This window comes from Sabethes cyaneus, chromosome 3 (genome assembly GCF_943734655.1).
Source record: "Sabethes cyaneus chromosome 3, idSabCyanKW18_F2, whole genome shotgun sequence".
In the NCBI taxonomy this organism is placed as follows: Eukaryota; Metazoa; Arthropoda; class Insecta; order Diptera; family Culicidae; genus Sabethes; species Sabethes cyaneus.
In genome coordinates this window covers 229,337,614-229,361,959 of record NC_071355.1, presented here as the reverse complement: position 1 = coordinate 229,361,959, position 24,346 = coordinate 229,337,614, and the positions used below count along the sequence as shown (strand labels likewise).

Below are 24,346 nucleotides of genomic sequence, written 5' to 3'. Positions count from 1 at the left end.
ACAGATACGTATTTCGCCTACGACTTTCAGGCTTCCTCAGTGTTCGAAAACAGACACTGAGGAAGCCTGCAAGTCGTAGACGAAATACGTATCTGTCAAGAATAAAATATACATAATAGAATTAAATTGGATAAGTTTTCTTTTTATTCAATTTCCATGTTTATTGAGTTAATGCCGATGTACACTAAATTTGACATGTGTATTTCATAGCATTTTGGTCAGCTTCCAATGGTGGTCCTAAAATGAAAATCGGTTGGTGCTTATGGCGAAAACGATGATTTTCTGATAACATCCAGTATAGCGACCAAAAACCAAATCCAAGATGGCCGTCAAAAAATTTTGCTTCTTTTGAAAACTCTGTTCGTTTTCTGTACAGAACCACGTCATTCGTTAATCGTTTCATTTACGAAATATCACATAACAAGTAACAATTCTAAAGCAGATAGGCTTTATTTGAATTTTAAAAAGGTTTTATTGCGGTATTATTCGTTACCTTTAATGTTTAACATGTTATTGCACAATACCAAGATAATACAAGTCAAAAGCTAGCTATAACTCCACAATAAAACTGGCCATAAAGCAAACTTATTGTCTGGAAGTAATAAAAAGAAAGCTTATCCAATTTAATTCTACTATGTATATTTATTCTTGACAGATACGTATTTGGCCTACGACTTGCAGGCTTCCTCAGTGTCTGTTTCGAGGCCTGCAGTGTAGGCGAAATACGTATCTGGTTTAACCAGGGCACTGACTGACTGTGTTTATAAATCCAATATCTTTTTCGAGCCCAAAGCAAATCCTGTCCCGGATAAGAGAATGATCGTGAGGTACTTGCACCAGCTGTAGTTCAATTAGCACATGTATACCTACTTCCCGGCTTGCATAAATCGTGTAGAGAGCGAGTTGCGATTCTTACCACGAAAATACGGCGTCCTGTCAGGGGCCTGGTTTTGGTTACAGACGAAGTTAGACACTAATAATATTAGAAGAGGTTACAAGAACATGTAAGGCAACAAAATCTTTATTTACCTGTCCAGATTAATGGATGCATTAAACACATATAAACTCTATGCATGTCATATCATGATTTTAATTTACCTCTGCTCTTGTGACTTGTTTTCGTTTGTCCAATTTATAGTTCGTAAACGTAGTTTGCTGTTACCAGTTACAGTTTGTCATGCATCATAAATAATCTCAAATTATACGTCAACAAACTTAAATACAAACAGCCTACTCCTTTACAGCTGCGTCCCAAGCAAATAATTATTCTACACACCGGAGAGTTCAAAAGCATAATTGCAAAAGTTGTAACTTCTAATTAGTCTGTTGTCATAACAGTAACGTAATGAATATTCTCTGGAGATTTAAATTAACGAGAGTTATGACACTAAAACAGGTAGGTATTTTTGAGGTCTTTCCACATAGCGAGGAATAGTGAATCGAAAATTAAAGTGTTCAACTCATTATTTGGGTACACTTCCATTTTCGTTACTTTCAAATTACAAAAAAGAAAACTTGTTCTATAAAATAAGAAGGTCGTGCAACTTGGTCAAACATATTTAGAATATTATTTTACTTCTGCTTCAACAAAAAATCAGCTCTCACTAGCCCACTTCGCAATGAAAATGCAATATCTTAATAACGGCACTATTCTGGTTAACCAAACTTACATTTCATGTATTTAATTTCCTAAGCTTTCTAGTAAAAGATCCCAACTAAACCAATTTTTGAGCATGTGTGGTGGCAAAGATAGCACTCTCAAGACGAGTATCTTCGCGGTAAACCATAACAAGGTTGTTACTCAACCACGTAGAACCATTCGCCTTCAGGCCAGATAGTAGGTACATACCAGTTCAAGAGCATTCACTTCACCAACAGTCGTCTCTCGTCGCCGCCGGTCGGTGACGGCCGGATACCGAAAGCTATAACGACAATCTCTAATAGTAAATGCAAACGTAGCGTGTCGGTATGTGTGCCGGCTTCTTCCCCGAAATCTTACATGTGCCCGGTTGCACTATTGCTAAGATTCCCACAGCAATCCGAAGCCGCTTCCTGGACCCACACACGTAGTAATCATCAACCGGAGACTTTGTTCGGGGAAGAACTTTCGTGAAAAGCCACTGCACCGCAACAGTGCCAAAAACCGCACCTCCGAGCAGCTGCGGAATATTTATCCATATTTAATGCACTTTTAGATGGTAATGGAAATTCATCATTCCGGTTATAGTTTTTCCGGGCACCGCTAGCGCATTACCCTACAGAGAATCGTGCTGAGATGCTTGTTAGCTTAGAGGTGCTGGTGGATGGTTACGTTCCTATACATATAGGAATAGATACATACTTTCCCGGGCGATGAGTGTTCGAGTGGTTGTACTGGTCTTTGTTCTTTCAAGTACTTTCTGATACAATACAACGTGTTCAAGCTGTATGGTCTATGGTTGCCACAGGCCACATACATTGTGTTCGTTGGGTGAACCCCTTTGGGGGAAAACTCCTGCGATTCACGATTGAACTCGCACTTACTGGCTGACGGTGAATGATACCGAACAAGAAGAAGGTATTTTTAGAGGAAACAAAAAAGAAACCTGCGGTGCCTAAGTTGGCTGAAATACACTCAATCGCATGGAATAATTCGACCTAGATTTTGCAAAAGCAAAAAGAGACGTGTATAAGAAGTTGTTCTTTTGTTTCAAAAATCGTTTCTAATACATGTTTGTTGCTATACAAAACCAATTTCAAAGACAGTCAATCTGACTTGAATGGGGAATGCGGTTGTTCTAGGAAACACGAAACATTCCATCACAAGAAATGGCCCGGAACTTCTATACAGCTGAAAATTTATTCATAATGGGAAAACATTCATTCCTAGCTGCTTTATTTAAATTCATGTGAAATCGTTCTTTTTCTTTCATATTGTAACCCAATCGTCGAAGAGATATTTAAAATATCGCCACTTCATCGCTTCATAAGATCAACCAATAACGAGTCGTAGGTATAACGGGTGGCAACTAAAATTTTGGAATATTTTCGAGGCCTCTACGTACAACAACAAACGAGCTCAGAGGGTGTACAAAATAATAGGATGTATATGTTAGCTCTCTGTCCTCTTTCTGCCAGTGTTTTTTGTTTTGTTTAAGCTTGCCAAGTCAAAACAAAAAACATTTCGCGAGCTCGTTGTACATTTCTACGAATTGAACAATGATCTCGGCAAAAAAGTATACGATACAACAACATTTTAAATGCAAAAATGTTGCGACCTCGGCTATTTACCATATCCTAAGAAGATTCCCAAAAACTACTCGCAGGCAAGGTAGTGGAACTCCAGCCAAAATTATGAACGCAGAAGAACTTCGTTCTGTTTCTCGTCCGTTTAACGACAAGGATTCCGCGAGCTAACGAGATGTCGCAAAAAAGTGCAACTGTTCCCACCAGTACATCTGCAAAACATTGAAAAGAGTCGGAATAAAGTGCCAAAAGAACGCAAGAGCCCTGGAATATACTGAGGGACAGATTTCGACGCTGAAATCCCAATCCCGATGGTTGATAAAAAATTATTCCGAAAAATGTTTTGTTTTAGACGACGAAAGTTACTTCCCTCTTTCCCGCACATTCCTGGAAACGTTCGATACTATTCCATTGATAGTTCTACTGCAGGTCCGAACGTAAAATACAAGTTTATTTTGGCCGGATAAAGAATGATTGCCATTAACACAATCGTACCTGAATACGCATTCGGTCCCATTTGTACTCAAAAAACACAACCCGACAAATCTGCCTCAGTGTCGCCCAATCGAAAATTTCTTCGGGACTTTAAGCTAGGGTACGGGAGGGTATTTCCAGCTCATTAAGCGGTAGCCTGAACAATATTCAGGAACTACGTTGAAACTATATTTATTCTAGACAAGATATCGGTGTGTATTTTGGTCTTAATAAAACGCTACTGAACTTGAGTTATAGTCGCGAGAAATGATGAAGTCGCTACGGCTAAATTGAGCCCATTTTCTATAGTGGTGTCTGTGTTTTTTAAATCTGACCGGCCGAAATAGCCAGCACAGGGATTAAATGCTTTTCAAAAACAGATCAAAAGAGAGACCGATGGATAACGTGTCGGTATAGCCTATATACCGGCTCTTTGAAGATAACTACTTTTGCAGTGCAACAGCTTCCAGCTGGCGCTAGTGTAACATTGAATCGTTCATAAACACTAGCACCAAAAGCAAGTGGTTGTCACTCAACTCAAATACAAGCTATGTCAACACGATAGAATAGTTTCAGAAGTAACTGCCTCACACATTGGTAGTAGTGTAAATAGAGCACCATATGCTAAAATTAAAAACAAAATGCTGCAAGTGCTAGTGAATGAAAATTGATTGATATTTTCATATCAGAAGGGAATTTTTGTGTTCTTACATGATAAAAAGAAGTAGAATTGTTCTGTGATACCATAATCACGGCCGTTTAATTTCTAGAATCAGTAAACGTGATCATAATTGTGTATTTTCCGAACCATCATCAAGAGCGGATACGCGTAAGCGATTGCTGCTGATTTTTTCAGCCTGATTACGTGCCAGTGGAAAAACAGTGGTTTTGATGTTTGTTGAATAAAATTTAGCAAATTACTTACATTTTTATAAAAGTAATTATAACACATCAAAGCTTATGAGTGCTACATTCGTTTCAGTATTGTTATATAGCGGCAAAGTTTTTATTTGGGCAAGCGCAGCAAAAAAGGTAATGTATGCCGAATTTAGTAGCGTGCTGGGAATACCCTCCCGTACCCTATTTGGTGTATAAACTGGAGAGCTACGCATTGCATACATTTGATTGGTAGAATCAAGAGATGCATTCGCAAAGTTGTCAAGACGGCCGTACAACAATCGTGTTCCGACAACAAACGGAAGCTTCGCCGAACAGCAGATTACGGACCGTTTTCAAATGTTTACTTTTTTTCAACAATGGATAATCTTTAATTTCAGTAAATCAGATCTTTGTCAAACATCTTTGTCTTTTTTGAGAACTAAATTCCAAAATTTTAGTTGCCACCTGTTTTCAAATAAGGCTCGATTTATTTGTTATATTCTATACCTCTCCTCACGACATCACAATTTCGAATTCAGAGCATCATTTTTGAAGCTCGTAATTATAATTTATAGTGCAAGGCTGCATTAAATTATGAGATCCTGCGATATAAACCTGTACGATAATTGTGACACAACAAACAAAATTAGATGTGAATTTTTTCTTAACTTATATGCATAATGTTTTCATTCAGTTCATAAAATTACAAGAAGCAGAGCTTGTTCCCATTCGCAAATATTCACCCACACGCAAATGTCAGTAATATTTCGAGACAGTGAAAACTGAGCTTTCGCCAGTCTCCGCCTGTGGACGTGTTCGCTCTGTCCTAAGATTCATGTAAATATTTTCTTTCGACTCAAGATCACGGCACGCGTTGGTTCATTCTGCTAGCGTTTCGTATTCACTCGGCTTGGTATCTCATACTACGAAGAAGGTTTCAAATCTGCGATAGGTCAATTGCAAATAAGATACCATCGTTTTACGTCCTGCTCATAACGTTGAGCATAAAAAATAGTCAATGCTTTGCAATTTACTTTCTAATTTAAGCCAACATAAAGTAGTGTACGATACAAGGAAACCAAAGCCCAAAAAATTCCACTTCCTTTCTGTTGTCTAGACTTTGCTGCGCCTTGTCTCAGCTTTACCATGGTAACCGGAAACAATACCACAAAAAAGAGGCTTGGAAGCTTTCACTTGTGTGCTGACGTACGTCAGCAAGCAAACGGCAAAAAAGACGTTTATGAAAATCTGATAGCACGGCGTTAAGTGGTAACGTTCATCCACCTTGCCCTGCTGCTGATGGTCTAACAATTTGACGAATATTTTCTTCGAAGATTCAAAAACTAATTTCACGATAAACGTAAGACGTAACGAAGATTCCCCACGTAATCATCTTAATTTGAAAAGTTTTACCCGGTCGGGGCCTATGTGCGCTTTAGGTGCTGATGATGATGCTATGTCGGAAAAGAAACAGCCTCAGCCAATATCAAGTTTAATTAGTGAAACCACGAGCTGATGGGCGATAAAACGTTAAAGAATGGGTTAAGATTTTTTTTTCAAATCGGTAATGAGAAACGAAATCTGATAATATTAAATACTTTAATCTATGTATAGCTTTTTGTCTGAATTCTTAAAATCAATAAAATAGCTTCCGGATAGTTCAAATATTACAGGACTTCATCCTCGAATCTTCGGGCTCAAACAAAACGAGTTATTTTACTTTTACCTCACTCCACTATATCATTGTTATCAACCAAAAGCTTATTATTTCGGAAAAATTCATAACAATGGAAAATAAAAAAATTATATTACTTTCTTTTTTTTTGTTTCAAGCAATTCTTTTGTGTACCAAACACACAGCACACTACCTGTTCCGAAATCAATGGGGAACTTTTTTCTGTTTGAGTTCTCCCGTATTGAAAATTCAACCTTTTCCCTGGAAATCACACGAGTTAGCGTTACCACGATTAAAACGGAATAAAAAAATTGGAAAAAATCAACCACCACCACCGCTCCGCACGGCTCTGTCCGTCCGACAGACTTCCTCAGTGGAGCCCCGGCTCCACTGAACGACGCTTATTTGCATTTCAAATCCTGGCGATGAATGTCTATCCATCGTAAAATTGGCTGCCGTCGAAAAACAATGGATGCGGAATTTGTCATTGGACGGCAGAGCGCAAAAAGCGACGATGAAGGCTGCGTAGAACAATTTCATGAAATTATATTAAATTTTTGGGCGCGTGTTGAATTGCGATGGTATGAATGCCTAGGTGGCTAGGTCTTTATTTATTAAACAACTTTAATTTAAAATTTTCTTACATAAAAATACGATACAAATACAGCTGTGCCGTACTCGATTGATGTACATCATAAACATGAAGAAGTATAAACAAAATCCGCACGGCATTTTAACAGATCACGAGTTTAATGCTACACAATATTTAAACTAACGAATAATTCAATGAATTTATCACGATAGCATCGTTTCTAAGCAATGTTGCTATTCATCGATAAAAGTACTGATTCGGTTCGAAACACACTCAAAAGTGATTTCATAACGTCAAATTCTCTGGCAATGCTTTTCTAGCTGAGCATTATTTAATGAGAGTGAGAGAAAAACGAATTATCACTCACTCTTTTTCATTCATGATTTGATCGCTACTGATCCCAATCAAACACGAATAGCTCACATTTTGACTCATCGCGATGAGTAGCGATGATTTATCAATTTTTGAAAACAGGCAAAAGCGCTATCAGATATTGAATTACACCGTCAAAAAACTTGTACCTAACACTTATGTTGGCTTTTCAGTTTGACTATTAGCACCTGAGATACTTGGAATATACATTTTTGCGACATAATACATAAATGCACTTCAAAACATCAACGTTCTTCTACACCCAAAAGAAGACTTTTAATCTCATTAAATTATTTTAACATGTTATTCATAATTTTTCAACATTCACGTTAAATGCAGCATAAATCTTTTTTCCGTGACAATGACAAGCACCAGCAACGTTTGCAATTGTTTAGAAGATACTAGCGATTTTTCAGACATGTTGGCAGGATAAAATTTTGAACAGTGACCGACGATATTTTTATTATCAGCCTTCATCGTTAGTCACACAAGAAGATGTATTATTTTTCATAGCTTCGAACCTTCGAGGCATCAATTAATAATAATAATAGTGCACCAGGTTTGCATTTCATTGAAACTAAATCTTGAAATCATTCTATTTGTCCGTGTGCCGCTTGAAGTTACTGTTTGTGTATAGCGTCGCAAGTATATGTGGACGTTTGACAAGTTCATAATTATATGTGATACGAATAACGTTTTATGTTTGAACGAGCAATATTTTTTCTTTGTAGTTTGCCAAAAAATATGCTTGTTTACGTTTCATCGCAAAGTACATTCTTGGTTGGATGACAGCGATTAACAATGATTAGCGATGAGTTTTAGACAGAGATACCGAGCGAGTATTTGCGAGCGTAATCAATTCATATTTTGCTCACCAGTTTTCGCGTCGGCGATTCATCGCGAGCAATCAGGATACGATAGAGTTGCCAGTTGATGAAATTCAAATCGCTGACGAGCAGATGATGAGCTTTCATCGTGATGAGAATTAGCAACATTGTTTCTAAGACTCGTTTGTTTTAACAAAGGACATATCAAAATGCAATAAAATATATTACTATCCCATTCAGCATAGATAAAAACAATTGCAATGATAACACTCTTGGCAGTGCAGTGTTTATTTTACAATACGACTGCGGCTGCATTCTTCAAACCAAATAATAACATTGACTCAACTGCTGCTGCCGCAAAGTGGGTCTATTCAATTCATGACAGACCACCCAGCCAAAAACAGTAACACAAGTACACTTCCTCAAACGAACTCATTTCTGAGACTGTACGAGAAACATGAGAATACAGCAAGCTGCTTCCACTTCGTGGAACTCTGCGGCTTCCATATGGTACATCAAACTACCTGCAAGGTAAATGCATTTATTATTCTTTACTTCCATACCTAGCATCCTCCTACCTCTTTTGTCCTAATATGTAGGACGATAGTTTTCATTTCATTCGGTTGAAAATCATACAGAAGAAATCGAAACGGACCGAGTTCACATGTGCAAGTATAAAGTTACAAAATGCAGATATGTAAATCACTTCACTTTAAGCCTTTAACAATAAGAAAACGAAAATCTTATTAATTTAACCAACTTGCCTGTCGAACAGCCGAGCAACTTACCTACTAGGAAAAGTTTCTTTCGCCATAATAAGGATTAAGTCAAAAGTTTTCTTGTAAGAAGAAATATCACTGCATAAAGCATCAGCTGCTATCGTTTGCCTCACATGCTCCTACTCTATTCCTCATTCCGGAAGATTGGTTCAAACACAAACATGAATGCGGTACAAAGCGCCTCCATCGAATTCGAACCAATGGAGTTGCATGGTTATTAATTACCAGTACAGTACTATTTGATGTCATAGCAGTCGGGACTAAACTAGCACAGAGCTTTTCGCGGAAAAAAGGGTCAATTAGCGCTACTCTCGTTTTTCTTCTTGTACAATAAAACAAACAGAAACAATCTTTCTAACTTGCTGAACCCTTATCCCGATATTTTCTGCCAATAAAACAAAATATTTGTACGCTCAACATCTTCAGTCAACAACCCGTCGTTCGGAAATTTGACGTTATTTCACACTCTATTTATCTAATGAAGCGGTTCATTCATTCGCCTAATTTGCTCCAGTTCAGTCTCAACCATTGAAGCATTCGCAGCAACGCAACGCCAGCATTCTTGTGTCTTTAATTTTCTTCGCACTCTCTCCGGCAGTGACAACTGCCAAGTACCAGAGCCAGGGGAACCGCTATCAATCGTGTTATACCAACTTCGTCGTCGTCGAGATCAGTAGGTAGTAGGTACACAGGCGTTGGTAGTACGTAGCGTAGGGCGGCATATCGGATACAATCGCCTATCGTCGATAAATTGCCCATAATTTACTTTTACGATCGATAGACAGAGCAGTCGGGCTAAAAGGCCAAAGAGGGGAAGCGCGGTGAAGACACTCCACTCAGCGTCAGTGAGAGAAAGTTTACGACGAATATGCGACATATTTGGCACTAGAGCTAAATAGTTTAATTAACTAATGGTGAATTTGGAAGCTGCTCGCGTGTCTGATATTAGCGAAATCAAGCAGCTATTGAATGAGAGAAAATATAATAAATGAGCGAATGCACTGGAAATAAAAATAATCCCCTACGCGCATTATGTATAACACGTGACAGAAATATCAACAAATCGCAATCAAGCATTTTCATGGAAAATTTCATATAAACTTCTATTGACATCATTATTTTATATGGTAGAGGCAAGTTGTAGACGTTTTAACGAGTTTTAACGTTTTAACGAGAAACTAAGTTGTAGACAATTGCACTTCATAAAATAAAAAAAATGTCGTTAGCGTCGGACCATTGTTATGGTCGACTTTACAGTTTTAGTTACTCGAGCTATCCATAGCATAGTACATAGTATATAGTACAAGCATAGTGAAACTTGTTACTGTGACAGCGAGCAAAGCAAAGCCTAGGTGCTACATTCCGTTATCGAAACTTGACCTTCTGTTTTTATACGACAGCCTTCGCAGCCAGCTGTTAGAGTGCAGGACAATTGTAGCGCCAGTTGCTACGATTCTATTGACTCTAACAGCCTCTCCCAGTCCGGATTCAAACATATGACGCCTGATTTATGCCTTGAGGCCAACTGGGAGGTTCTGTGACAGCTAACTTTTCATAATATTGCGAGTTTCAACCGTGTATTCAAAACACGCGTACTGAATTCGTGACGTAACCTAACAAAAAAAGTATGAGGGTCTGTGCCTAGGGGCACAAACGAGGGACTCTTGTAGGACTACGAATGCAGGTGCCATTCAACAAAGCTTGACATTTTGCAAATGTTTGTCACACAAATTTTTAATTTACTATATTGTAATAAATCCTCTGAAACATTTCTATAAATTTGATACAAGAAAACAAATTTAAATTTCCTAAATGCCCGTGCTCTGTATACCAATTTTATCCGTTTCTTAGAGTTTGTAGTTCCACTAAGAATTTCATCAGGCCACAATCACACTACTTCTAGTAATTAGCGACTTTATCGCATTTTGAATTTTTTTTTTGTGACTCGAGCACTAGTTAACTTCAGGTAACTGACTTAAAACGAATGTTACCGGGTTTAAGGATCTTACTCAAAACATAAAACATTTGCCATTGGACGCACAACCTACGGTTGAACAGGAAAAATAAATATACAATCTAAATTATTATTTACCGCTGGTTCACATTCATCAATTTCTTAACGTCCTCTACACATTAATAGTTCTTTTTGACACTCTATTTATCGGTTAATGGCAATACAATCGAAAGTATGAATACAATTGCATGCAACTACCCAAGTAGCACGCTTTAGGTCCATTTAGTTGAAGCAAGCGGATTACAGCTAAAATTAGTCATATATCGGTCGCCAAAACAGATTTGTAACAACCGTGCTAGTAGGGTAACTGTAATGCAACAAATTAAATGCCCAAAACCTATTAGATAGTCTACCAGCCTACCTATAGACAGTCGCTAATTCTTCCTCACTTCGAAAACTGCTGCAGCACATGCATATGCAAGCGCTTATATTATTTTTCAAGCAATCGATTCTAGATTTACAGAAATTTACCATATTCTTAGACCTTTGTAACGATATATTTAGAATTCAGAAGTTTGTTTTGAAACGGAAGTTTTGGGCGAAATCCAGAAGGTGGCCCAACCGCGACTGTACACTGAAAAAATGGAGACTGTACGATTTTTTATTTTTTGCTGAAAATTCTCAAACCAATAAAAAAAGGGTATGAAAGGGGGAAGGCAATGAAGATGCGTCCACTATAGCTCTAGCCAACCCAAGCTCCTATCTAGCATCTCCACGTGGTCATACCCGGTAATGCTCTTTCTTTAAGATTGAGTAGCTAAGCTAGGAGGTGCGATGCTACGTGGATCCCGGCTGCCTAATATCAAAATCGTAGTTTTGGGCAGACGGCTGATCCACCCAGCCCCGTTGATAGGTAAGCCCCAACATATATTCTAATTGTTTGTTTCGTTCTAGCTCTTCAAAAACCTACTATACAATGGAAACATTGACCGTAAAACTTGCTAATAATGTACATAGATATTGTTGGGTTGTTGTACATGTAGGATTGATGGAAACTCAAATGATGGCATCATTATGATGCAACTATATCTGATGCAAAGGACTGCTGGTGAGCTCGTTCTATTTTTCTCCAAATTAATTTTATTTTAAATTCATTATATGCATTTAATGATAAATTCATGAATACAGAGGCAATATATGAGTGGAACACAAGAGGATGGAGTGAGGAGTCAACCGGAATCACTAGGAGGAAACTCCTGAAGGCCTGAAACAATATTTATGTTGCACTCTTCGAATAAACAAACTATCAGGTGGGTTCAAGCTGGTGCAGCGAAATCGTTTGTTACATGGAAGGATTCTAATGCTGGAAGGAAATTCTTATCCTGGAATGCGCACAAATGTCTCTGCTGGTTGGTTCGCCCAATCCCTTTTGGTCCTTCTACAACAGCTTAAGTGTGAAATTCATTTGACAATCAAATTTGAATCTAATGTAAGACTACCCACATACACTGGCACGACCTTGAACGGATGGTGGATTCCCCCCCATACATAAATACATAAAAAATTCTCAAACCAATAAAAAAAGATAGAGCAGTTATTCAAAAACAGGGTTTTACAGGAAAACTTCGGCATTTTTTAAATTTTGTTTAACTTTTTAGAGTGAGTGAGTGAATGAATGAATATGTGCGTGAGGGAGTCAGCGAGTAAGTGAGTGAGTGACTGAGTGAGTAAATAAGTGAGTGAGTGAGCTTCTGATTTAATTTTATTTAATTTTTTCTGATGAATTCTGTATTTTGCTTTAATGTTGTCTCGATTGGGGTGGATTTTCACTCAATTTTGGTACATTTATTTTAAACTTGAAATGAATTTCTGTTAATTTTATTTCAGTTTTATAAAAATGAATGTCATTTTCTCTATTGCCTTGATGTTGTTCATTTTGTAGTAAGCTATTTTTACTGTCGCAATATTTAACAGCATCCTGATACAGACATTGTGAATGGATTTACATGTAGAGTGTATAAAAAGTGTAATAAATTATCATTGAAATTAAATCGAGTTAATAGGGAAGTGAATGTTATAACCAAATTAAAAATAAGCATAGTCAAAGAACAGCTAATATGTTATTTTAAATTTCATAACGGGTGACAACTAAAATTTTGGAATTTTTTTCTCAAGCTGTCCAAAAAAGACAAAGATACATGAAGAAGATCTGATTTATCGAAATTAAAGATACATTATCCATTGTTGAAAAAAAATTAGTGTACATTTGAAAACAATCCGTAATCGGCTGCTCGGCGAAGCTTTCGTTTGACGTCGAAACAGGAGCATTGTACGGCTTTCATGTCAACTTTACGAATGCATCTCTTGATTCTACCAATCAACTATTTGCAATTCGTGGCTCTCCAGTTATTTTTGTACACCAAGGAACTCAAAATCCCGAAGAAATCTTCGATTGGGTGCACTGGGATAGATTTTTCGGGTCGTGGTTTTTGGGTAAAAATGGGATCGAACGGGTATTCAGGAACGATTGTGTTTTTTTGGCGTAATGCGATGATGCTCTATCCGGCCAAAACACGTATTGCCAATCTGCATGATGTTTTTGTAGAAACGGGATCAAAATTTTCTTCGAACATTCGTCTGGTGCATCTTAATTGATAGCCAAACCAGAGGGCTTGTTGTTGAAGAAACGAGAAAGAGAACGATGTCCTTCTGCGTCCATAATTTTGGCTGGTCTTCCAGTAGGTTGCTTGCGAATAATTGTTGGGCATCTTAGGATATGGTAAACAGTCGAAGCCACAACATATTTGCTTTTTAAATGTTGTACCGTATACTTTTTGTCGAGATTTCTGCTGCAGTTCGTCGAAGTATACAACGCGCTCCCGGAATGCTTCTTGTTTCGACCCCATTTTTAGCAAAACTGGGTAAGCATAAACAAAACAAAAAATATTAACAAAAAGAGGAGAGAGAGAGCTATCACATACATACTCTCATTTCTCTCTGAGCTCGTTTGTTGTTGAGCATAATGGCCGCGAAAAAATTCCAAAATGTTAGTTGCCACCCGTTAAAAACATTCATGTAAAATTGGTAAAAGTTAAAGTAATTAAAATACAAACAGCAAACTGCCGTTCTGTCTCTTGAATTCTGTCGAGGAAAATTTAGAACATCTTTTCAGTAGCAGTATGTATAACATAAAATTACAAAGAAGAGGTAACAAAACGTGCCTCAGTGCACCCCATCCTGAGCACACAAGTACCGCCCGCTGTTAAACCAAACTAAATTATGAAGCTCACTTTTGAAGCTAAATTATAACATTTTTCCGTCGAAGGTTAGCAAACACCCATCGGCTACAACTCGCTTCCTAACAACAGCTGATAATGCTACCACTGGGTATGCTCTGCCGCGGTGCTCCACGTAGCGCCGAAAGATTTAGCACTGTAAACAATTTTACATGTTTATCGAGCTATAATCATTAATCAAATAGACCGGCGGGTAATGGAACTGACGATTATTCCGGTATTTTATACTGATTAATGGTTCAGTTGATCGGGTAAGTTGAAGAGTTTGGGAGAATAATTGGCTGCTTGATAAACACGAATAGCGAAATAATGCACATAAAATTTGGTTTTCATTACTTCATCTGCGATATGCAAATTGTATAATAAACTATTTAAAAACCGCTTAGAATGACAATATTATATAGCAATATTTTAATGTTCATTTTCAACTCAACCTTTTTCCACTTATCTATTATTAGAGCAGCAGTTGAAACGACGGAACCGAAAGTAGATAACTGTTAACTGGTATTCTATCAGCTTTGACATTTATTTTCCCTGTTGGGATAATATTTCGACGTAACTCAATCTATGGGCCACTTGAAAAATTAATGCCACCATTCGCAGAACAACAAATCGCACTTAAAGCTTCATGTGCCCTCTCACAAAATCTGCCATCGATCGCAACTTCGCCGACAGTGAAAATGCAAATCGTAGAGACAAAAACAGTCAAGTTCGTTGCATGTTCCAATAAGCAAAGTGAGACAGAGAAGAAGAAAAAAACAGCTGAACCACCAAAACCATTCGGTACAGCGTGTTCTCATTGAAACCGAAGTGACATTGCAGATAAAACACGGAAATGCTCCAATTCTTTCTTCCTGCCTGAATGTAATCGCATTGGCGGGAGCTTGAGGAAAAATCAATCCACCCCCGTTCTCAGCCAACTGTGCGCGAAAATAAAAAGTGCTCCACATTCTGCCAAATCAAAGCCAATAAAAAAAATCCATGTGAAACAATACTATATTACCCAGCAGTGAAAAACAAACTTTGTTATTGTGGGTCAAGCCCATTTGAACTAAGCGGTGTGACAGCAGAACACATGAAAAGGACAAACTTTTAGTGAATTGATATATATTTTCCTGGGTGTAAGTTCGGTCATCCGTGCTTAAAATAGATAACTTTTCCCCGTTCTGTGGTATATAGGATGACAGTTAGCCAAGAAAAGTTGTTTGAGGAAAGCGCGAGAGTGAGACAGAAATTGATGAGCATCATTCGAAACTTTCTAGACAAACTGACTGCGAACGGTTGTCCCATTTTCAGGACAGGTCAAACTAAACTAGCGGATGCTGGCAAAAAAATCAATTTTCGCCATTGCGTTGGCGAAGTAATTTAAATCAACGAAATCTACAAACCGTTTCAATTTTGAATCCGTAACATAGCGATGAAATTTCTAAAAGGATATCAATCAATGCAAATTAGATTGGTAAAACAAAACCTTGCAATGGTGCTTCTATGGCAGGGTCGATCCTACGGTTAAAATCGGCTAACACGGTGGCATTGTTTGAGCAACAAAGAAAATTTATGAAAGCAAATGGGTCGTCAAAGTAAATTTTCCTTTCTATGATGCTACTGCGAAAGGATAAATTCATGGAAATCAGGATTACTGCGCTCCCTGGGAATCATCAGCACATGGCGTCTATTATGCTATATTTCAGTTCAGCATCGAACCCGCGCGCACTAACTTCTAGCGAGTGAGTGGTGTCGAGTAAAATGAACCTTATTCGCCATCTTCGTAACAATATTTAATAGTTTCAACAGTAACTGTGCAGATACTTTCTCGTTAGAACCAGTGGATAGACTTTCTCGAATTTCTCAGATCAGTGTTGACAGGCATATCAAAACTTTATGTATTCATGGATATACCTTTTCTAACACAGCAGCCAACTTACGTTTTAACCATTGATAAAATACATTCCTGTTGAAAACAGGCACCAGAAAACTTTTTCAATGAGGTTGTATTAAAGGGCAGAAGTTGGCTTCTGATCACCAAGCCAATGAAAATTCTACAGAATTAATAGTGAGTGTGGTGATGAATCATGGAAAAAGTGAGGAGCGACAGAACATCATTAATTGGATTTTATTCTAGAAAAATATATTGACATTTATGTAACAAGTTCCTACTATAAGCAGTGTAAAACTTGGCGGAAGAAACATATTCACTGATATGAAGAATATAAAAATTATTGATTCATTCAAGTTCTTTTGAAAATATAAAACTCAATACAGTAATTAAACTGCTCATGGGTTTGGTGAAAAGTTTTGAAGTATAGTACAGTATACTAACATTGTTGTCATTACCAACTATTACCATTACTCCACGTTGACGTCTTTTTACCAATTTGATCCCTTTTGCTCAATAGTATACATCCTTACTATAACACCTGTTCAATCAAACGGTACTGCTGTAGCGGACTTCCCCAACGCAGATGGCCAATTTTACTGGGCTTTACAGTCGTAAAGAATCTTTGACATTAGGATAAGGACATTTTGTCACTTTTTCTGGTGCACTTTTCAACACACAAATAAAATTCGTCTAGCTTTAATCGCCGTACGAAAAAAAATCATCAATTTGTTGGAACGAGAAAACCTTGTCACTTTTTGTGGCGTACTTCCCAAGCACAGATATCTGATTGGTATAGGTTTAATTCAGAGATATCAAATTCGTCTAGGTTTAATTGCCCTACAAAAAATATTCATTCTGTTGGGAGGAGGAGACTTTATCACTTTTTCTGGTCTACTTCCCAAGCACTAAAATCAAATTAGTATACGTTCAAACGTCGTGGAGAATCTTCGACCTTTTGTTTGTTTGAGAAAGTTGTCCCAACCTGTTAAGCAAGACGATCACGAAGGAAATGTATAGGGATATTTGACCTTGAAACGTTTCGTTAATCTTCACTCGTCAGTGATAAAAAAGGAAATTATAACAGAAACCGTATACTTGAACATCCATTCATAATTGGCAAAGCTATTAGCGTTCAAATTCTTTCATATTTTCGTGACGGTAAAGCGAGACGGGACGTAAAAAAGAGGACGTTAACTCAAATTTCAAATGCGAAAAAGAGCACGTAAAAAGAAATCACTTAAAATAAAAAGACGTAAAAAGAGATTCTAGTATGCACTCAAGTCTTTTTACACGGTTTATTTTTACGATTTTTGAATTAACGCGGTTTTTTATGACGATTTTTGAATTAACATGTTTTTTATGACGATTTTTGAATAAACGCGGTTTTTTTTAAATCATTTTTGGAATTAACGCGGTTTTGTCTTAAACGGTTTTTTTACACGGCACGTATCCCCCGTGCAAAAGAGACTTGAGTGTATTAACAAATATACAACAGATTTCGTATTTTGACTGAAAGCTGATTTTGCCATTGTCATCACTTGCAGTTCCGTTGCTGTCCGTTTTACTTGCAATTTCGTGTGCACCAGACACGAACATAGCTCGAGCATTGCGAATTCTCCTTGCTCTTACTGTACATAAATTGAGGGATTTGCGAACTGTGTCTAGTGTCTAGGTACCTCCATACGATCCGGTAGATTAGTGACTTGTACGTACCTCGGGGCACGGGCAGTACAGTACGGTCATAATGGTGTATGATTTAGAACACCTTCGCCACAACCACCAGTTCCCCTCCAACCTTTCGCAATAAAATTTCTAATCGTGTTAAAATGAAATTGAGAAATCGCAATTTAATTATGTTTTCTGTCTATTGCTAACTTTGTTCTCATGATCTTATTATTAAGGATAATACGAAAGCCACATCATGCTCCTCGTCATACAATGTCTAACCGACTTGCCTGGATGTATTGAACGTCCTGCTACCGGTTGTTGGTAAAAGTAAACTCCACTAAAGCCTTAAAGTGATTTCAAAGTAGGGACCGGAAAAGTACTCAAGAGCTGTCCTTTCCCGCACAGCATGTTTCTATCTGTGTATCTACACCGAACATTCACGTTGTATACACTTCGTCTCCCTCGGTGAAAGTGCTCTCACAGAATGGTTCTATGCTAGGTACATCACAATGCTTTGTTCACATGACGCTTCAGTCGGTCGACGGTGTGAATGTGAATGAAGGTAAAATCTCTTTGTATAGAGATAGCCAAATGACGTCATTTTCGATCCAGCCTCTTTAAACTGAGAGTGGCCTATTTTAATTTTTAAATCTAACAGACAGACCCCTGTATCCAATATTATTATGTAACACTTTAAAATAAGTAACTTTTTGAGAGTAAAATTGACTGGAGTCCACCCTTCGTTACTCAACGTCGACAGCGCTTGACAAAAATATCAAATGATGCCTCCAGAGCTACTACACCTGGCTCAACGAGAGGCTCTTCACCTGTCCCAACTTTTAAAAATTGCCCCAGGCCTACGTCTCAGAAGAACAATGACAAGTTAGTTAATTTTTGATGTCACCCCTTGCTAGCCTGTTGCAGGGACAAAAATGAACAAGCAAAAATGTTAAGTGTTGAGCGAAGCACGTGTTGTAAAAAAATACCTTCATTTCCACATACCTGCCACGTAATTTACAGCGACGAATTTCGGCACGGATGATTTATTGAGATGTCTGGAAATCGCTTTCTCCGTTCAAGCTTATGGCATCGCCACAACCCCCTTCCCAGGGGCCATAGTGTTCGCAATATCGTCGTGCAGATTAGGGCAATTAGGAGGATATTAATTGAGCTGCCAAGCTTCGCGATGCCTTTGCTCGAAACTCTTTAATGAAATAGAAGGAGGCGGAACATAAAAAGCCTAATGATGTCTAAGTTACGGGTTAATTTTGCGCTAATGAGAGTGGAAGACGTTTTTTCGAGCACTTGATAGCCGTTAGGTAATTCAGCATTCCATAAAATAAAATTAATACGGTCAATCTCAATCGATTTATCAATAATTTCTGATAATGGAATTATTGACTAAACCAGTATTCGGTACCAACCAAGCGTCTCCACTCCATCATGTGTTCAAAATGCAGCAAAGTCCATAAAACTTTTCCGATTTATCTACTAACGGGTAAATTATAAAGTCCAAACCATTATCTCTCGTCATTATAACTAGGAGCGATCACAACAAACACGACCCGTTCACTGATGATGGGTGCAAGACCTATCATTCCATATTTACGGTACGATTTGGTTCTGCACCACCTCCAGCCACTGTGAGCCAGTGGTAATTCCCTTCACGCTTCCACGATTGTTGTTTAACCGCCGAAAACATAAACCTTTGCAGCCCGAACGAAGCTGTGCGACGTGCGTCTATGAGCAATCCTTGTGTCAGTGGCTGTGACGGTCACCATATACACGCGTTAGTAGATTGCAGTATAGAAACTTTAGCGATGGAAAGTTGGTGACGAAATCTAATTGGTTTATTTTTATGGTAGTTGGCATGCAATTACTGCTTCGGTTCAAGCCGGATGACTGTGAATACCGACAGTCAGTCAGTAGTGATGATGAGAAGCAATGGTAGGCAGGGGAAAAGCGGGACAAGCGACGCAATGATGTTGTTAATGATGATTACGATTGTTTGAGTGTGACATTTGACCGGAGATGGGTTTTTGTACAGTTTTAGGTTGTCAACAGTCGACCATCATAACCATTGCAACCGATAGAGATGAAATAACGATAAAACTTTGTTTATATCTTTGAAACACTGGAACGTGTCTGAACTCAAGTCCAAACAGCAGTTTGCGTTTGTTAAATATTTTTCTATGAGAACGATTTAATTTTGCTTCTTCTTTAAATACAATCTAAAATATTTAATATAATCCTAGGGTTATAAAATTTGAATATTGAATGTGAATATTAAGTTCACCTAAATCAGCATTATTATTACAATTATCCTGCAACGGTTGCAATGAAAGGTTCAAATCGCACGGGAGATGGGATTTACATAATTTGATTTTCGATACATCCGATTTTATTAGCTCGCACCATTCAGCCACTGACGAAGGCTGTTTTGAATTAGGTCGAAATGGAGAGAAGCAGCACGTGTCACTTGACAAAATCACACAAACACGACGGACACAAGTAGAGGGCCCCATACTAGGATGGATATAATAAAAGTTCAACTCAACCGTCCCCTTTTCATTACCTACAGCAACCATCAACGACTCTTCGTCATTATCACCGTCCTGTGGCATCATAGGTCGAAGACCTTCCTTTCGCAATAAAAATGGAGACCGACCGTATTCGACCCGTTAACTCCGCCCGATACTCTAAAATTGTTTAGTGAAATACACTCAAATGTCGACATTCGAAAAGAACTGCTTCGTCTTCAAATCACACTGTACCTACTTGCGCTGAATCTAAAACAGCAAACTGAAACATGTTTTAAAGGTTATTTGAGTTGAACAGAACTATTATCCGCTATTTCTATTCGCGTACTGGTGAGCAAACTTTAATTAGCGTGTAGATATTCAAGCTCATCACGCTTGCAAACAGGATATCACTCAGCTCATTTCCTTATTCATCTGCTTGCTTCTGAAAATAGCTGGCAAGCTCTTACGCGAGCCTTCAAATATCCCCCCGTACACCGATCCGGCTCGGCGGACGAAGCGCGGTGATGTGAACTGGAAGGATATCAAATTTTGGTCAGGATTTGCCCCGGGCGAATGGAAGCAGTTTGTTGGTTCGTTCGTTCGTATAGAGGTCAAATGTCAATTGAAGACTTACGACGATGGGCACTCGGGAGATGATTGACATATAAATCAGTTTTCGGGGGTGTTTTACTTTTGTTATGTTATACCTACAATAATAGTGATAATAAAGTCGATCGAAAAACGTCAAATCGATCCGCAGCATTACTCGAATTCATGGCATTCGTATTTCGATGAATTGAGTTTGTTTCAGTACTAGAGCGGCAATTTTTTCAAATTAAAATGGACATTAGGATTTCCTTCTGAAAGTTTAGCACAAAACAGTGAAAACCAGTTGTATGGATTGAACTTCTACACACCTGCGCCTGCGATTTTCCTTTTTATCGTTCCTATCCTGAAGTGAGAATCGAAAAGGCGATTGAAATATTCTTCAACTTATCACTTCTTTGTTCGATAAAAAATGTTCCTCACGTTATATGTTTCCATATGTAAGAACAGCCAGAGGAAGATAAATCATCATTTATAGCAAAATTTTAAGTCCCATGAGCATCGTCTTGGAGCGAGTTGCACCTCGCATGTATTGTATACTGAGGTATACTGGGCGCTAGAGGCGGACCAATATCTCTTCTATAATCCATTTTATTTTTATGTCAGATATTGAGCGAAATAGAAATAGCACCACTTTTTTCCACGCTAACAATGAGTTTTTGCATTGATTTACTAATATGTTCTTAATTGTCAAGCATTCGAAAAAAGGTGCGAAATAAAAATAACACCAGTTACGTTTTCCTCTAAAAGCAAACTTTATTCTTGAAAATGCATTATATATAAGTAAACGTTGTCATGGACAAAACGTCAGATCTGCTCGACTGACCACTCGAGCACATCGATTTCTTTATCAGCAAACCACTGCAGTGGTTTGCCAACTTTGAGTTGGTCGGTGTTAAATTAGACCGAACCAAGTGACTCTACTTTCGAGAAAAACGCGATCAAAGTTTGCTGCTCTGTATGATTTATAGCTATCAATCGTTCGAAATCATCTCATTAATCTGGCTGTTTGCAACATTTATGTAGTCTGTTTAGAGTAAGATGCAGCATAGAAAATGCTTCATCGTTTGCTGTCATTAACTCTTTTTTTTTATTTTTGCGACTTGGTCTGGTTGGTCTGGTCTGATTCAACACCAACCAATTGTGAATTGCAGCATTATCTTGCCGGAAAGCAAAGTCTGGACCCTTCAATACCTCGCCGTGTTGAATCACGCGTATCTCCAGAATTTCTAAATAGTTCTTCGACTTCATTTTCTTTGCAATCCGTGACAAAGGAAGTTTTCCTCGAAAGGACAAACCTCCTAAGTATGTGACTGTACCACAAATCATGGCAGTTGTATTGCCAGCCATCTCGTTTTACAAGCTCGAACATTTTTTATCCGAAAAAATAACATTCTTCCATTCATTGATACAAGAGATGCACTTTTCTGCGTATTTAAAACGATTCTGCTTATATCGTTCCGGCAACTTCGGTTTTCCAAGTCGTTTACACCACTCTAAGTTCTCATTGCTTTTAAGAAAACTTGTTGTACTCAACGAGAAGTTCCAATTCTGCACGAATTTGTTATGCTCTCCTTCTCTGGGTCAAGGCAATTCTACAATTCTCCGTTTATCCTTTAGGAGAGCTTGCTTTTCATTCCACGTTGCTCTGAACTATTAAATTAATCACCATTTTTTTCAGACTAGCTTCCAACAACCGTGTGTGCTCGATGAATTTTTCATCCGATTTTTCTGTTGTTGTCATGGTGTAACCTTTGATTATCTTTTCCTCGAACGTAAGCTGCTTCGATCGACCTATATTGGCTAAATCGCACAGGAAAAACTGAACTCAATCTCAATTAAGCTCAAGTTCGATTGTTGTGAAAACTAGAAATACTCCATAGATATGCGGAAACTAAATCAAACGATTGGGCAACAGTGTACAAAAACTGCGAGCCCTTGCTGTGAATCAAAATGCTGTAGCAGTGTGACTTGATTGTTTTCAACATCAAGTTTGCATAATAAAGCGATATAGCGACATATCTTCCAACTTAATTAATGTCACGTACTCTGCCAAGCTTTGTACGCACTGTGTCCGAAAAGAATATTCGAGATACATGACAATAGCTCAAATGGATTTTACCACTATTTCTATACTTGTTAATCAAACAGTTAGGCAAATAGAAAGCGTGTTCGATTGGCTCCCTTTTAGCAATTTTCTGCTAAATTTTCTGCTATCGCGTATTTCTCATACTTTGAGTTTTTCTAGGGAAAATCAAAACAAAAGCTGTCAAATAACAGCTAAGGTTATTTTCTTTCAAGGTGACGCTATTTTTATTTCGAACTATTTTTTATGATATGTTTGGAATACATATTTGTCCTTTACGAAATAACCAGTATAATATTTTGATAAGTTGAGAAAGCGTAAATAGATGGTAAGTAGCAAGAAACCAGAACTGTAATCAACACTCAACAGATTGTAAAAATAATGTAACATATTATGGTGGAGCCATTTTTGTTTCGCTCAGTGATAGCAAAGTTGATTTTATTGTGTCGACTAAACACTGCGATCAGTACTATGGATCTATTGTGATATCATCCGGGACCCGGGTGTACGCTATAACCTATCACTACATTTCTTTTTGCTATAATCGCTATTGAGTGAGCGATAAAAGCTTATATATTTTTTTACAATCGATGGAGCGGGCGGTAGAAGAAGTAGTAAAACAAATGTGTTTATAGTATGCACTCAACCCACACTATGAGTTTTGAAGTACTAGCAGGAATTCTTCCATTGAAAAAGCACTTCTGGAATCTTGCTTCTCGTATCATTATTAAATGTGAGGTTATGAATTTTGTTTGTTTGGCTATGCCCAACTTACCATTCCGCTATATCCTTGCTCCCTTCGAGAGAAAGAAATAAACAAACTAATCTATTCGTGATATTTTAGCAAGTTTAGACCTTTTCTATATGTCCCTTATTTATACTTTTCTCAAAGCTATTCGTAGCCCCATTTAATACTTTCTGGTATCTTTGATTGATAGTATAGTATATTTATAGTATAGTATATTTATAGTATAGTATATTTATAGTATAGTATATTTATAGTATAGTATATTTATAATATAGTATATTTATAGTATAGTATATTTATTGTACATTTATAGTATATTTTCAGTATAGTAGTTATTTTAGTAATTATTAATCCTTGTTTGTAACTGTTATGTAATGTAATTTTAGTTGAAAAGATGAGAGGTTGTATGCCTACGGGAGAAGAGAGGAAATGTGTCACTCCCGTGGGCTTTTCCCTACTCCTCATAAATTGGCTCCGTTAAGTAAACAAACTGAATAAAAAAAAGTGTTTTTAGCATCCAAATAGAGTGAGACAAGACGTGAAGAGGAAAGAAAGGAAAATTAGGTAAGGAAAGATAATTGAAGCAAGTCGTATTAAGTCCTATGTATGTGATACCGTTCCTCTTTACCCAAAGCTGGATGATCCACTAATCGAACCAAGCTATAATGGTGCCAATTATAACCGGATTCGAACGCAACTTCTCCTCCCAGGCCTTCAAAATTTTATCTTAAGCACATAATCGACAGACAATTTTGAAAAAACGA

The 24,346-nt window shown here is 37.7% G+C and overlaps 1 protein-coding gene across 5 annotated transcripts in view; it reads right to left on the bottom strand.

Annotated features, from left to right (window-relative positions):
- The window catches only part of LOC128743903 (transient receptor potential-gamma protein), a 137,691-nt gene that overhangs the window by 102,537 nt on the left and 10,808 nt on the right, over positions 1-24,346 (bottom strand). The gene's annotated exons all lie outside the window — the stretch shown is intronic.